This window comes from Nannospalax galili, unplaced genomic scaffold (genome assembly GCF_000622305.1).
Source record: "Nannospalax galili isolate Female #2095 unplaced genomic scaffold, S.galili_v1.0 scaffold281, whole genome shotgun sequence".
Classification (NCBI taxonomy): domain Eukaryota; kingdom Metazoa; phylum Chordata; class Mammalia; order Rodentia; family Spalacidae; genus Nannospalax; species Nannospalax galili.
The window spans coordinates 3,872,254-3,884,755 of NW_008349068.1; the positions used below are offsets into that span (position 1 = coordinate 3,872,254).

The 12,502-nt window shown below is 40.2% G+C and overlaps 1 pseudogene; it reads left to right on the forward strand.

The window, feature by feature from the left end:
* LOC103744480 overlaps window positions 1-7,922 on the forward strand; it is a 26,661-nt pseudogene extending 18,739 nt beyond the window's left edge.
* The last annotated feature ends 4,580 nt before the right edge of the window (window positions 7,923-12,502 follow it).

The window sequence follows — 12,502 nt, forward strand, 5'->3', positions numbered from 1 at the left end:
TCTTGCTATAGCTGTACTTTTACACTGTTATACTCTCCTTGGATTTCTTTCTGCAACCCCTTGGGTATAGTCATTCCTTTCTTCAGCTCTTAACTCTCTGAAGGGCTGGTTTTGTGGACATGAATTCCTTCAGCCTATTTATGTCATGGAAGATTTTTCTTTCCCTTTCAACTAAAATAGACATTTTGGCTGTGTATAGTAATCTGGGTTGGCACCTGTGGTCATTTCAAACTGGGAATACTTTGGTCCAGGCTTTTCTGGCTTTCATAGTTTGCACTGGAAAGTCAGCTGTAATCCTAAAGGGTTTTCCTTTATATGTGACTTGTTTCTGTTTTGCCGCTTTCAATATTTCTCTTTGTTTTGTATGCTTAGTGTTTTTACTATGGTGTGCCATGGAGAGTTTGTTTTCTTGTTCTTTGTGTTTAGTGTTCTATATGCTTCTTGCATTTGTTTGGGAATGTCTTTCTTCAATTTTGGGAAATTTTCTTCCACGATTCTGTTGAAATCCGGTCCATGCCATTATCTTGGGATTCTTCTCCTTCCTGTATGCCTATGATTTGCAAGTTTGGTCTTTTTATGGTATCACTCAATTCCTGCACATTCGATTCTTGTGATTTCTTAAATTTTTCATAGTCTTTTCTTGAGTGGTCCAGTTCGTCCACTTTATCTTCCAGTCTTGATACTCTGTTTTCCATTTCATTCATCCTATTGGTGAGGCTTTCTCCTGTTGTTTCTAATTGGCTTACTGAGTGTCCTTCTTCATTTCAGCCTGAATATTCTTCTATATTTCTAGCTCTTTTCTGAATTCATTTAGAAGTTTATCCCTATCTTCCTTCAGATCTATGATTACCTTGTTTGTGTGTCCTTTAAATTCACTGCATTCTTTTATGATATTCATCATTGTTCTTTTGAGTTCCATGTCCTGCATTGTCTCTAGGGGGTTCTCATTGTGCTCCTCTAGAGGACTATTGGCATTTGGTGGGGATATGTTATTTGGTTTTTCATGTTATTATTTTTTCTCTGTGATTTTGACATGTGAATTTCTTTTGTAGTTTAAAATGTGTGAGTCTCAAGCCTTCAGGTTTAGGTCTGCTTCTTTTTGTAAACTTTTTGTGTCTTTGTGGCTTATTTTTTGGGCATGAAAAGCTGGTTTATCTAAGCTTCCTGTTCTCTCTTTTGATTTTATATTGTTGTGGCCCAATTGCTTTTGTCTTCAGGAGTTCCCACAGAGGCCCAAGTCAGATGAGGATCAGATGCTCTCAGGCTTTGTCCTAAGGTCTGGATCCCTCCAGGAACGATTTTGGCCTCAGGAATTTGGGGGCTGGACCTGTGTGGGAGCTGACCCCAGGAAAGATGCTAATCTAGGGCAGCTGGTGGCTGTGCCACCCAGAGATGCAAAGGAAGATGGGGGCGGGAATAGGCCCTAAGGGCTCCTGGGGACTGCACTGAGGAACTTGGTTAGTCTGGATTCAAAGGATCAGGAAGCAGAAAGCTCAGCCCCATCATCCAGGTAAGAGGCTGATGGGTGTGCAGCCCAGGGAAGAAGAGAGAGGTGAGGGTGGTGCCAGGCCCAGAGGGCTCCTGGGGACCCCAGAAGGAACTGAGTTGGTCTGGATGCAAAGGATCAGGAAGCAGTGGTGGTTCCCCCGGTGTCTGCGGTGCCAAGACAAGGAATGGGACAGGACCCAGGCTAGGAGGAGGGAAGGTGGGGGAGATGGGAGGGTGAATGAGGCTGGGGAGTCAAGGTATGGAGGGTGTGATCGACTTACCCCAGAGAGAAGTCTCCAGGTTGTGCAGGCCCAGGGAAGCAGAGGGAGAACACTTTGAAAATATTTTTACCGTTCACTGAAAAGACATGTAATAATATTATTATTTTAATATTTTTACTTATTATTTTTATTTTATGTGTATTCATGTATTGCCTGCATGTGTGTAAGTGCACCTGTGTCGTGAAATGCCCATGGAGGACAGAAGAGGGTGACGGATCCCCTGGAATTGGAGTTACAGACAGCTGTTAGCTGTCATGTGGGAACTGGGATTCGAACCCAGGTGTTCTGCAAGAACAGCCAGTGCTCTTAACTGCTGAATCATCTCTTCAGCCGCATGTAATATTATTTTTAAAACTTTGAAAATATTTTTATCTTTCATTATGAAAATAATATTTTAAAAATATTTTTTTCAAATTTATTATTTTTATTTTTTGAGTGTTTGAGTGTATTGCCTCCATGTTTGTAGGCACACCCATGCCATGCAATACCTGCGGAGGTCAGAAGAGGGAGTCAAATTTCCCTGGAACTGGAGTTATGGTCAGTCGTTAGTCACTGTGTGGGTGCTGGGAATTGAATATAGGTCCTTTGCAAGAGCAGCCAGTGCTCTTCACTACATGAGCCATCTCTCCAGCCCATAATATTATTTTAAAACCTTGAAAACATAGGGGCCAGTGAGATGGCCCAGTAAGTAAAGGCACCTGTGACCAAGGCTAATGACCTGAGTTCAATCCCTGGCATCCACATGGTAGAAGGAGAGACCAACACCCTCAAGTTGTCCTCTGACCCTACCCCACTTCTCACACAAAATAAATACAAATGTAATAAAAACTTTTGAAAAATATAGAAAAACTAAGAAAAGTACTATACTCAAAGGCAAACAATTTCTCTCTCTCTCTCAGCCTGGCCTGGAATTTGCTCTAGAGCCCAGGCTGCCTTTGAATTTATGATCCTCTTGCCTCAGCATACTTCCTGAATGCTGAGATTATAGGCATGAGCACCATCTGTTACAAGGAAGCTTTTTGAAATGGATGATATGTTAATTATCTTAGCTTTTCATTGTGATGGTTGAGTAGTTATAGAGATCTGTATTGATGGATTGGAATTTGTGGTATTGGTGCAACTTTATGGTTTTTATGTATGAAGGTAGATAGACATATGGAAATTTGATGTGGGTATACATGCATGTAAATCCTTACTCTATCCATAAAAAGGACCTGGGAAGAATCATACCCCAGTTATAACCAGCATATTTAGAAAAATATATTTAAAAAAAATTTAAATTTCTTTCAAAATTTGTGCATGTATCTGTTGTGTATCTGTGGTGTATGTGTGGGTGGGCATGGGAGTGTGGTTGTGATCACATGTGCCAGTATGGAGGCAACTGGAATGTCTTTATTCAACTACTTCTCTACCTTTAAAATTAATTGTGTGTGTGTTTGTGCACACACATGCCACCATGCACAGCAAGGAGGGGATGAGATTTAGTGCTCTCATACTGAGACTTTCTGAGGTGAGGAGGGCAGGACCCTGCCAGGGCTGAAAATGGCTGAGAGAGAAAGGGGATGATTGGCCTTGACTATTTGCTTGTTTCTTTGTTTTTCAGACAGGCTCAGCTGGTCAGGAGCTCACTATGTAGACCAGGCTGGCCTCAAACTTGTGTGATCCTCCCACCTTTGTCTCCTGCGAGCTGGGATTGCAGGCGTATAACACCATGCATGGCTGGGCTTTGGCTTTTATTGTAGTTAATGGGATGGAACTTGGATGAGTGTTCCTAATGTGGGCCAGGCCTTCTATAGTTTGGACTTCCCACCAGCACGCAAGAAAAGAACACCCAGGTTTTCTTATCAGCTTGCCTAAATGTGTGGCAGAAAAGGAAGAAAAAGAAGTAGGACGTTAGAGCCGCCAGGTGTTGGCAGTGACATTTTAAAAAATGGACCCAGAATAGGTATCATTAACTGTCATGTTCCACCCCACAATAGTAATTGGAAGAATATAACATCTGTAAAAGTCCAGCAGAAAATACATTATCTGAGTCTGATTATGAGAAACATCAAACAAATTCACTGTGTAGGCAAGAGCTATTTAACACAGCAGGCCTGAGGCTGTCTTTAGAAAGGTTTGCTTATGAGTCTGGCTCTTGGTTGGCAGCTAGGAAATTGGTTAAGGAGTACTCTCACCATAATAACTGATAGGAATGGCTTACTGTGCTTAAACAATTTGTACAGGGAATGGAGCTTATCCTGAATACCTGCTTTCTTTTGAGGAGACTGGCATTTTGTCACTCATTAGGCAAAGTGCCTCGTGATCCTCTCCAATAAAAATTATGGGCATTGAGTCTCTAGTAAGCTCTCCTGGTAGGCAACATTTCACAAGTCTCACAAGCCATTGCTGGGGGAATTAGACATGTCCCGTGAGACTCCGCTGGAGCCAGCTCTTCGGAGAGTGCACTTGGGGCTTTCTGGAGTTTGTCCATCATGCTGATTCTGTTTTGCTGATTTTGCTTTGTGTTATCTGGCTGTAATGAACCTAGCCAAAATTCGAATTTCCATGGAGCTCTGTGAATCCTCCCAGCAAATCATGGAACTTAAGGATGACCTTGGGAACCCCAACACCTTTACAGTGGAATATGTTCTCCAAAAATGAATGTCCTATAATCTTCAAAGGTTAAGGACATGAAAGACTAGAGGCTCCAACAACTGGAAACAATGTCAGATCTTGAACTGGATCCTTTACGTTTGAAAAGGCTGTTTCTGGGCCAATTGCTCAACCTTGAATGGAGTCTCTGATGATGAGTGTAAGGGACTTTTTTGTTTCTTTCAACTTTTTGGCACACATAAATTTATACTATATATATATATTTAATTAGTATGTACAATTTTGTAATGAAGAGTGAAGGATTTCTAGTTTTTGTTGCCCATTGGCATTTCCTGTTTTGGAGTCACCTTCATGCTGACAGCTTTGGATAAGGGCTTCATCATGTGGAAGAGTAACATTTCCCCCAGTTTGTAATTTGCCTTTTAGTTTTTGTCATTTTACTCTTTAGGAGAAAGAATATTTTCTTGGGGATGAGGAAACATGCTTCTGCAGCAAGAAAAGCTGCCAAAATCAAGGCTTGTTCTATATCTGGACCGAGTTCCTACCCAGGGGAGGAAGGAAATCCTGCAAGCTGTGGCTAAGGGCTTCAGTGTTTTGTGTTTGTAAGGTGACTTGGGGATGAGGAAAAGAACAGGATTTATTTTGTTCTTGTTCATAGGACTAAATGCTCTTTTTTTCAAGGACTGCATTAGAATTAATGACAGACATTAGAGTTATTTGTTTCCTTGGTCATAGGACATTTAGAAAATCAGATACTACTACATAAAAACTTGCTCAAAGAAATAGGATACATTAAGTATACTGTGAGTTGACAAAGAGAGATATATGAGTAAGCAGATTGTATGTCTATTACTGAGAAAATATTCTGGGTTAATGCCAGTCACAATTATTTCGGTATTCAAGGTTTATAGGACAAGAACTCTTGTCACAAAGTGTTATTACAAAGACGCTGTTAAAAAAAAACACTAAAACATATATCTGCAGAAGGGGATGATTCGCAGATTTGAGAGGTCTAGACTAACCTGCAAAAACTTAGTAGCCCCACCAGGGTTATGGAAGGCTTCCACCACACGGGGGCGCTCCCATTTCATGTCCCTCAGCTGTTACCCCACCCCAAAATAGGTTGACCTCTGATGGTGGATTGGTCAAGTCTAAGAATACAGTTCAGGCCACTGTGCTTGGGCTTGGAACTTTCTCCGCACTAAACGAAAGACGGAACATGGTTCCTCATACAAATTTCTTTTTAGCTCATGTATTAACAGTTATCTCTCACTGATAGGCATTTTAGAAATGGGCATCAAACCTGATCTGTGTCTGGAAGGGATCCCTGAGACAGGAGGCAAAATTTTCCGAGCAGCTGGATTAGTAAAAGAAATCCGGAGCTCTTAGATCCATGTGCCTCTTGTGTTCTGGAAGGTCTTTGGGGACAATGGATAGGTGATTACTAGGAGCTAAGAAAAATGCTCTTTTTCTTTCTTGCTTTGATTGCAGTTTGATTGGAATCATCCTTTCGTTCTGTCAGAGCCAAGCAGCGAAGATGACTGTAGGCCAAGCAAATCTCCTGGGTAATGACACAGAACTGTGCGTTGTGGGTTAGGAATTAATTTCAAGGGCAAAGGAGAGCTTGTCTCAAAACAGATGGTGCTTTTCTGAGATGCTTTTGGACTAGAGATGCCTGCGTCCACCGACAGGAGTTTTGTCTTCCTTTTTATCTCCCTTTCTCTCACCTAAAATGAAATTAAAGTCTGGTATGGATTTTGTACTGTAAGTGTGCGATTAGTCAGGGTTGTGAAATTTATCACCAAGCAGATGGAGAGGGCTAGGAGCCCTTTTCTTTCGCTTCCCTCTGTCCCCGTTCCTTCCCTCCCTCCTTCTTCCTTCACTCATTCTTCTTTTCATTTTGGATGTGGTCCCATTTAAGATAGAGCAATATTTGTTTTACATACAAACGGTTAATCCCCCCCCCCCTTTTTTTTTGAGACAGGGCCTTACTGTGCGGTCCTGACTGGCCTGAAATTCACTGAGTAGACCAGGCTGGCCTTGAACTCATAGAGCTCCATCTGTCTCTACCTCCCAAATGCTGGGATTAAAGATATGCACTACCACACCCGGCTATTTATGATTAATTTTTAGCTATATGAGTGATTCCAGAACCGTTTTCCTCCTCAGTCATCATCTGGTGCTTGATGAGCACCACCTTGTTACTTTGACTTTGTGGAGTGACTGGAGTCAGATTGCCTAGGGGCAAATTTAACTTTACTGGCCAATTAATTGGTCAGGCAACATTAGGCGACTTACTTAATCTGTGCTAGGTTTCCTTATCTGGAGGAGAATGGACCCTAATACCTGTCTCACCGGGTAGCTTAATAATGTATATAAAGCAGGTAAACACTGAAAGCTACTTACGATGCACTGGTAAATGGTAACTACTTTTATTCTGCTTCCCATTCTGACATACTTCTTAATCCCTAGAGATAACCACTGTTAGGAGTTTCACAATATCATTCGAGTGTTATTTGTGTGTGTGATTGACAACATAGTGTCATATTATATTAGTCTTATTTTGCAGCTTGCCTTTTTAATTTGCAGTGGCGTTTTGAGGCCTGTCTATGCTGACACAAACACATCCATTATAGTATGTACTTTTTAACTGCTATACAATATATTGTTGTATATAGTTGTATATAAAATTTTCTTAACTATTTCTTTGTTGATAGACAGCTAAAATGCTCCTAATTTTGTCCATTGTAAACTTCACTGCACAGGGATTTTACATATGAGTAAAATGTGTATATCTGTGCTGCAATTTCTCCTGAGCAGAAATGTGTATGAAGAACTTTGTGTGCCAAAGAATGGGCAATTAACTGAACCGGCATATACCTCAAATACCCAGTTCCCCCAAACCTTGAACAATTCAGTAATAAAGTCTTTTTACCAATCTGGTGGAGAGACACAGTAAGATATTACTGGTTTAATTTTCATTTTCCTGGCTTCTAGTGGCACTGGGCCTCTTTTCCTATTTACTGACTATTTGAATTTTCCCTTCTGTGAATGTCTGTCCATAACGTATGTTCACACTTCCATATATTGCTTGTCTGGTCCTATGAATCTGAGGGCAATGATGCCTGTACTTTCACTCCAAATTGGTTTGGCTTATCTCTTTAAGTTTCATTCCTGAAGTCTTCTGTCATACAGGCTTAAGTTTTCATGATACAAAGTTCAACAATCTTTCCTTTTGCTTTTTGTTTATTTTTCATTTTGCTTTTTAACATTGAAGAAGAATCTCTTCAGTGCATGGTCCCCCTCCCCCTCCCCCTCTCCCTCCCCCCTTATCTTTCCCTCCCTTCCTTCATCTTTCTTTCTATGCCTTCTCCCCATATGGACATTTCCTAGCCAGGAAATGGAAAATATGAAGATTTTCAGTACCAGAATGCCATGGAATACCTTTAAAAATAGATTTTTTTTTTCTCTTGAAATCAGGTAGAATCAGATTGTAATGGGAAGTATGACATCAATCAGAGAAACACTGTAAGCCTACGTGCTGTGCAGAAGGACTAGGACTGCCTTAAGAACAGATGAAAATTCAGGAAAAAATATGAATCTGCCTGAGAGACATCAGAATTCGTTGTGAAAAAGTGGACAGAAATCACAAATTCAAAGTTAGGTTCTGTTGCTATAGAAAATAGTCAAGAGAGGAGTGTTTTGTTGACCTGAAAGAAAGCTAGGGACTGTGTTGGTATGGGTGGGGGTATAGAAGGTAGGGGCTTGATGCTTCTTCCTGTATCATTCAAGATGTGAGAAGAGTCATCCACAGTAGCTCTATTCAGGAATGTGTTGATGGGTGAATTCTCAGGCTGGAACAGATGTAGGAGCAGAAGATGACTCTAACCTAGAAAGCAAGATTGTTGTGAGAAAAAATTGTGAAGGTAGGGTCTTTAGCATAGACGACGTCCTTAGATTTCAAACAAACACTGCTGGGAGAGAGAATTGGAGAGGAGCAGGGCATTTGAACAGATGGAATTGGAAGCCAGGCATTTGTGCAGTTGGAGATGCCTCGTATAAGTTGATGGAGCACTGTTAGCAAGGTAGCAGGGTGTGCATTCTTAGGCGGGTATACAGCTCAGTTTAGTGCCTGGGCACTAGGAATATGGACATAAATAAAAGCAAATGAAGGCATTTTAAATATGCAAAATGAATATGAATAGGGACAGAAACACCGAGAAAGCCTGACAGTGATAATCTCTCTGCAGATCTCTACACCATGCAAGAAGAGGCTTCAGGAGTGGAGGGTTTTCAACGAAATTTTGGTTTTAGCATCATAGTTAGCCTTTTGATTTTATTTCTTCTGAATTTCAGACCATGGGGGTTGACAGGGATAGAGTCCAGGCAACTGCAGCGATTAACTGGCATCCTGGCGAGGCTTTCTCCCTTCCTTTCCCCTCTTCCTCTTAGGAATGTCTCCACATTAGAGTCTTCCACTAAATGTGCTTCTGAGCATCATTCGTTTCTCAGCGGACAGGCCTATATGCCTGGCTAGCTTATTTCTATCTTAGGAAGCAGGGATATCCTGAAGCAAAACTTCAACGTTCTTTAACTCCAGGCTTCCTGATTTATGAATCTAACTATAGTTACACCCTTCTTACTAGACGTCTCCATTAAGGAATAGAGAGTGTATGCTCAAAATTTTCCTCTCTGCTCCAAGCTTAAAGGGCAAAACTGTTGGGAGATGGCAAGAAACTAAGCTAAATATTTTCGTGGGTTAGAAATGGAAACACCCAGCAGTAGGCTGGAACAGAGTATAGGCCTGCTGGGCTGTAGTTCCAGAAATAGGCAGTGCTAGGAGCGTGACTCCTACAGGGCAGTGAAAACCAAAGTGGCTTCATGTGGTGAGGCACTAGACAGCATCACTGTGTAAAGCCAAAGGCTGGGTGGGCCTTTCCTGACCATGAAAGAGGTTGGAACAGCTCTGATCACCATTTTGAGCTGTGGCTTTCTAAAGATCAATCCCTGAAGGGAACAGGAGGAAGTAGAGCAAATGGCACAGCAGGCGGGATCTGCTTGGCTCAGGCACTAGATCTACAGCAGCCTCATCTCTGTGGGCTGGGAATACCTTCCCTATAGAGTTAGACCTGGTTCTGGATCTTGGTGGTGGTTTTCCCTTGGAGCTGAGTGGAGACAGCCCTAAAAGTTTCACATAGGGAGGGCTCAACACAAAGAGAAAATAAGACAGGCAACCACCCAAATCATCCCCACTCAAAGTGAGCCTACCGTCCCTAATATAAAATTGCTGTAATAGTTACTTTTCCTGTTGCTGTAGAATACATGACAAAAACAGCTTAAGGAAAGAGGGGTTTATTTTGGCTTATGCTAAGAGGATGTAGTCTGTCATGGCATGACAGGAGTGGTGGGCAAGGTCTGTAGCTGTGGTAGCAGTTGCTACACAGTCAGGAAGAGGTAAGTGCTGGTGTGCCTCTTGTTTTTGTTCAGTCCGGGACCCAGCACATGGAGCAGTGCTACATTCAAGGTGAAGCTTTTTTCTTCAGTTAAACATTTCTGGAAAAGCCTTCACAGGCACACTTAGATATGTGTCTCCTAGGTGATTCTGAATCACATCTCATAGGTCTAGTGATATGACCTAGTTGGTAGTGTGCTTGCCTAGCATGCATGAAGCGTTGAGTTTCATCTCCACAAACATAAACTGTGTGCGGTAGAACACTCCTATAATCCTGGCACATGGAGGTAAAGGCAGGAACATCAGAATTTCAAAGTCATCCTTGGCTTCATAGTGATTTATAGTCTAGTCTAGGCTACATGAGGTCTCAAAAACAAAAATCCCATAGTCTACAAGAACAATCATTACAATCACTCTTTGAAAATGTACCACTAAAAAGGCAATGAACAAAAATACCAATCAGACAGTGAATCCACCTTGTCTTTTTTTAATGTAATTATTTATTTAATGACCACATGATTAGAAGAAGCATTTCATTACAGCATTAATATATTCAATAACGATTTCCAGAGCAAAGATGCATCTTAAATTGGTTGAAAATTTTTGGGTTCACGGTTGAATTAATAGTTATACAATATTGAACTCAGTATTAACCCTATAAGACATAAAATTGAATGAGGTTTTAGCCTTTAAAAAAATCTCCATTTCATTTTAAAATATACTGTTTCATATAGAAAACCTCATTTTTAATACTGCTAACACTTAGATGTTTGCACATGCATCTCTAATCTCTATGTATCTGATTATTACTAGTCACAGTCAGTTGCTTTCTGAGATTCTTGGCACCTGAGCATGGATATAGAGTCATCAGGTAGATTTCAATGGCAATGTTTTTCTTAATTTTGGGGGGCATTAATTTTTTTCCTTTGTTTTTAAAATTTTTTTTTAATAACCACATGATTAGAAGAAACATTTCATTACAGCTTTAACGTATTCAATAACAATTTCTAGAGCAAAGATGCATCTCTTTCAAAAGTGGCTGTAAATTTTTAGGTTCACAGTTGAATTAATACAGTTACACAATATTGAACTCAGTATAAACCCTGTAAGACATAAAATTGAATGAGTTTTTAACCTTTAAAAGAGATCTTCATTTAATTTTAAAATATACTGTTTTCCTACAGACTCATTTTTAATGCTACTAACAATTAGATGCTTGCACATGTGTCTCTAATCTCTATGTATCTGATTATTACTAGTCACAGTCAGTTACACTCAGATCCTTGGTACCTGAGTATGGATATAAAGTCATCAGGTAGATTTCAGTGGTAATGTTTATCACCTCTACTAATTAACATGAAGTAAGTTTTTATGCTTCTCAAATATAACTCATTTTTTAAAAATAGAAGGTAGATTTTATTTGGCTTATGGTTGCAGAGGGATAAGAGTCCATCAGGAGGCATGGCAAGAGGCAGGAGGAGCAGAAAGCTGAGCACTCATATCTTCAAGCAGGCACAAGAAGCAGAGAAACAGATGGAAAGTGGGATGAAGCTGTATACTCTCAAAGCCTGCCCCCAGTGATGTGCTCCCTCCAGCATGGTCACACCTCCTAAGGTTCCATGATCCCCCCCCCCCCCCCCAAATAGCACCACCTACTGACCAAGTGCTCAAATACTTGGAGCCTGTAGGGGACATTTTTATTCAGATAACCACGATCATCTTATTAATCATAATTAATTTTAATTTATATATAAATAGCACCAAGTGGTTACTAGCACAGGTCTACAGACTAATATAAAATCCCAGCCAGGCAAGGTGGTGTGTGTCTGTAGCCTCAGCTACTTGGGAAGCTGAGGTGGGAGGGTCATTTGACCTCAGAATTTGCAAATAATCTGGGCAATAAACCAAGATTCCATCTGACAAAAGGAGGGAGTATGCTAGGGATGTAGTTCATAGTACAGTGCTTGCCTAGCATTTGTAAGGTCCTAGGCTCGATCCTCAGCACTATAGGGAGAAATAAAATAAAATTAAATTAAATTCTATCCAACTCTATTTTTTTTTTTTTAGAAGAAGCATTTCATTACAGCTTTAACATATTCAGTAACACATTCCAGAGCAAGGATACATCTCTTTCAAAGGTGGCTGTAAATTTTTAGGTTCACAGTTGAATGAACACAGCCATAAAATATTGAATTCAGTATAAACCCTGTAAGACACAAAATTGAATGAGGTTTTACCCTTTAAAGAAGATCTCCATTTCATTTTAAGATATGATGTTTCCTACATTTTTAATGCTACTAACATATGTTTGCACATGTGTCTTTAATCTCTATGTATCTGATTATAACTAGTCACAGTTGGTTACACTTGGATCCTTAGTTCCTGAGTATGGATGTAAAGTCATTGGGTAGATTTCACTGGTAATGTTTGTCACCTCTACTATGTAACATGAGGTAAATTAAAAAAATTTTTTAATAACTACATGATTAGAAGAAGCATTTCATTACAGCTTTAACATATTCAATAACACACTCCAGAGCAAGAGTACATCTCTTTCACAAGTGGCTGTAAGTTTCTAGGTTCACAATTGAATTAACACAGTTATACAATATTGAACTCAGTATAAACCCTGTAAGACATAAAATTGAATGAGTTTTTAACCTTTAAAAAAGATTTCCATTTCATT